The sequence below is a fragment of the Octopus bimaculoides genome, chromosome 3 (assembly GCF_046866305.1).
Source record: "Octopus bimaculoides isolate indiv1 chromosome 3, ASM4686630v1, whole genome shotgun sequence".
Lineage (NCBI taxonomy): Eukaryota > Metazoa > Mollusca > Cephalopoda > Octopoda > Octopodidae > Octopus > Octopus bimaculoides.
This window is the reverse complement of record NC_142930.1, coordinates 108,720,929-108,725,928: the sequence shown is the minus strand read 5'-3', so window position 1 is coordinate 108,725,928 and position 5,000 is coordinate 108,720,929.

The following is a 5,000-nucleotide window of genomic DNA, read 5'->3' as shown; positions in this document are numbered from 1 at the left end:
TCTAGTGGATTCTTCCAACAATATAAAAACTTGAATAAATTTTTAAGAAAGTAAAGAAACTGAGGACAAGATATATCTGAAGGATGTCATAACTGTTTGATTTGTGAAAAAACATTTTTTTTTTCATTGTTATTGGCCCTGCTACTGTGAAACAGTTGAATTTGTTTGTTATAATCACCAATAGCAGTATTTCTTATTGGGATAATGGCAATGGTGCTGGAGAATTATTATAGAATAACAGGAATAATTGACTCTGCTTATCACATCATGTTATAGCTATGGATATAAAAGTCAACAAATTATAAAATGTCGGCTAAAATGTGTTTAGTTAGCAGTTTACCAGAGTTGAATAGCAAAACTCTTTCCTTTATAAATAACTTTGAATACTAAAGTGGGCAGATAGAAATGGTAAAGACTTCTTTTTTTTCCCTTGTTATTATTTTCCTGTAATACCATTTTTCTCATGGTATTATACCATAAAATATCAAAATAAGGATGGTCTCTAATGGTAATTAGATTGAGTATTAGGTTTATAAATTTTATCAAGGCTCTTTACCTAGCATCCTTCTTGTACACTTCAACAATCCTTTTCTGTATGAAGTTCTCCTCAGTTTAGACATATAAACGATAGAAACTAGTATTCTTCTTCTGCTAATCAAAAATGAAAAGCATTAATTATTCAAATGAGCACTTTTCCAGGAATTAACAGAAGAGTTATTTCTCCCTATTTTGACACAATGAAAGGTCATTCTTTTTTTCACATACATACTCTACAATTCTTTTTTTTTTTTCTTCGACCTTAGGGATTTTTCCTGTTTAACCCTGCCATATTACAATGTTTCCCCTACCTTTTGACCACTGTGATATCTCCAGCTTTTAGCATAATCAGCCTTTATGCCATTGAAACCAACAAATTTGTGATTCTTAGTCATTCTTTGGATTGCTTCTGATTCTGTGATACATCAAGATCCTCACCATTTTAATTACTACAAACGATGGCTGTCCCCCAACTGCAAGGGTCCAGCTCATCTTTTTAGTTGGTGTTGTTGTTCTCTTCATAGATTTCCACCATTTCTTGATGTAAATGATTTACATCTTACATTTCTTGATATTTTCTGTACATTATTAAAATATTAATTCTCATATCTCCTTTACTTTCACACTTAGAGAAACTACTTGATCTTGAAGCTTGTTTTCTCTTGTCGTGTTTTTCACTGCCTTCAAATTATTCGACTTTCTTCATATGCTTACTCATTGAAACTCATTCTCTAATGAGCAGTCTTCAGAGACAAAGAATTTTTTTTTTACAGCCTTCAATTAATTTCTCTGTGACATCATATATTCATTTCAATCCAACTAATATATTTTTATTAGCTTTTTCCAATTAAAATAGTTTCCCAAGTAACTCCAAAGATTAGAGGTACTAGTGAGATGTTTTAGTATGAAAGTAAGCAAATTTCAAGAACTTTTATGGGTAAGTGTCTTTGTGTTAAATTTTATGAACCAATCTGTTGGTTCTTTAATATTTACTGCTATACATCCATTGTCAGATGTTAGTAAAAAGGTCATCACCTTAATCAAACAACCTTTAAATAATAGAGTCTCTACATGGTTGATCAACTCTGCTAGAAATAACAACCAAATCTCTCTTAGCTCTCACCCTACTATCTTAAAGGAAGAAGGAGCCCTACCTTAATTCTAAATTTATTGTCCAAAGAAAAGATGGGATGGTCATTGCTGTAACATTTTCAATTACTGGTCTGTTTGATCAGGACAGACTTGGAGCTAAGTAATGTTTGTCACCTTTAGATTTTGAATAAATTAATTTATAATTTATAGAATATATTAACCTAATTCAAGAAAAATATGCCATACCAGTTTCTGTTCAGAGGCCATACTTATAAATTATTAACAAAACCTTTTAGTTCTGTTGTATCATTACTAATTTGTGTATTAAGGTATCCTGTAATAATTAGGTTGTTCTGCTTTTGATAAATTCTGTAGTTGAGGATAGAAAATTTGTTTCCATGAAAATATTCATAACATTGAATCAGAAGTTATTTTCGATTAAGAGAATATCAACCTTGTCATTAACCATTCATTCTCTGGTATCAAATCGATAGCACCATGATCCAGAATTATAGCCACTCCTTCCATTCCAATATTGTTATTCTTCCTTCAGAAGAGAACAGTCTCTTTTTACCAGGAAAATTTCTACAAGCCTGAATTCTCCAAAACCCATTATTTTTAGATGACAATTCTCTATTTATTTTGATAATCTCACCTATTTGGTGGCTGTCTGAGATAAAGTCCAGTAAACTCAATCCTGCTGATATTCTTGGCCATTCAAATATTGTCTTTCAAACTAGAAACATCCTTTATGAAGCTTTCATCATTAGCTTCATTTGATCTTTTGGAAAATATCATCTGCAGTCACTAGAGATTTGTAAAAAAAAAATGGTTTTACAGTTTATTTGCTCTTCTTTGTTTTAACTAAAATTTCCCATGGAGTGAATCCCCAAACGATAAAATTAATCTAGCACTCATTTTCTGTCAGTTTACCCAGAAAGCTGCACAACATCTAATTGTCTAGATTAGCAGCTATTGCCCAGATAAACATTATCATTATTAATTTCATTTTCCTCCGTACAACAAAAGACAACAGCCTTTTTTTTTCTTTATTGTTTCCCTGATCAAAATATGGCAAATATTTCACTGAATCATTCTCAGTTAATGTGTGTCATAATTTTCTCATAATTCTAGTAATTGGAAAAATAGTTGTTTCTTTTCAGTTTTTTTTTTTAAGAGTTTTTTAAAGCATAATTTGGATAACTTTTATCAGATGATAATCAACAACAGATATTCTCAGAATAACAACAAACGTAAAGGGCATGGTTTGATCTCAATATGCAGCTAATAAATCAGAGTTTATGCTGCTATGAAACACAACTAGGATCTCTAGAATATCATTAATAAACTGAGGGACAAACACAAAGACATACACACATGTATATACAACAGGCTTCAACACAGTTTCTGTCTACTAAACTCACTCACAAAGCATTGGTCAGCCCGAGCCTAATCAAGACAGTTTCCCAATTCCAAAGGTAAGATGAACTAGTAAGACATTTTAATGTAAAACTCAGTATATTTAAAATGTTCTTATAGATAAGTGTCTTTGTGTTAGAAAAATTTATGAACTAATCTGTTGGTTTATTAATATTTACTGTTAAACATCCATTGTCATATGTTAGTAAAGAGGTCATTACCTTAATCAAACAACCTTTAAACAATAGAGCCTCTACATGGTTGATCAAATTCTACTAGAAGTAGTTGCCAACTCACTTGAGAGACACTGTGCTGATTCTTGACAAGCCCTAAATAAACATATTAGCTAGAATTATGTTTTATGCTAGATATATATAATCCCCTTGAAATACTATCAGTTGCAACCACTTGGTATTTACCTACTTGGTACAACCACTTGAGTATACAGATATATCTAAGAAGACTGGCTGAAGATTGGTATAATTCTCATATATACCAATCTCATTTGGGAATATCTATAATTTAATGTTTCACTTGTGGAGGTACATGGCTTTGTGGTCAAGATGTTGAACTCATGATCGTAAGATTGTGGTTTCAATTCCAGAACTGAGTGATGTGTTGTGTTCTTGAGCAAAACAATTTCACATTGTTCCAGTCCACTTAACTGATAAAAATGAGTAATCCTGCGACAGACCAGTGTCCTGTCCATGGATGAATAAATGCACCAGAGAAACTTTGAAACCGGGCCCATGCTCCTTACAGAGTAATGTGGACTAACCAATGTTTCATTTGGTTTGGGGATTCTCTCAAACTCTAGATTCATACTTCTAAAACAAATGTCCTAGGCCGGATCCTCCCCCCACCACCACCACCACTACCACTACCACCACCAAAAAATGACCATCTAGCTAATCAGCAAAAGCTTACTTAACCAGAACATGTTCCAACCAGCACTGACTCACAGAGGAACTATATCTTCTACCTACCTCTTTTACCACAACTACAACAAACTCTGATCCTCTGAACTAACAAGCTGTATACCACCTCTACTCAAGACCCCTTGATATAATACATTTACCCATCTGTCCCTCCTTCATCATCCCGACTGTGCTGCCCCATCCCAACTCAGCTCTCACTTTGCCCAGAATCTGAAACCTACATACTCCATCCCACCTTGACACCATCTTTCCTGCACATATTGACATACAGAAGTTCAAATTAACATCAACCCTATCACTCTTGCCTATCTTTGAGTCTCTACACATGCCTTCAACCTTCTCTCCTTGCTACTTAATAAAAACAACACTTAAAAGGACACAACAACAAAAAAGCAAACTTACTATTTAATAAAAATAATACGAAATTGCTAATGGCATCATTCAAAACCTAAATTTAATTATTGAAGTTAATTACATAAATCTTCCATCAATGTTAAGCAAGAACAGCCCTTAAGTTATAACGTCTTTAAAAAAAATTACAACAATGAATCCTTTTGTATAAGAATATTAAGTAGTACTATTGGAATTGTCTGATAATTATTAGTCAAAATCCAATTCACTCCTTTCTCTAAAAGAACAATAAAATCATCACAAACGAAGGTTGTTTAAATATAAAGGTTATCCAACAAGTCATTGACTTTCTCTTTTATATTCCATAGAATTGGTTTTAACCTTGAAAAAAGGTATGAAGCACTGAACAGCAGCTACGTTTAAGTTGGTTATTTCAGTTTGTATTGGTTATCTGATAAGAGAAGTTCCTCAGTTGATTCATAGAATCATCATAGTCAAATTCTGGGATCAAAACCCTTTTGTTATATTTCTATTGAACTATCTTTGTTTCAATTAACTTTGAATCTAATGAATAATTTAGTAAAATAACTGTCGTTAATAAGCTAGTTTGGGACATGAAATTTTGATGGTAGATTTTAATTTATATCCCTTTAAAACATGAAA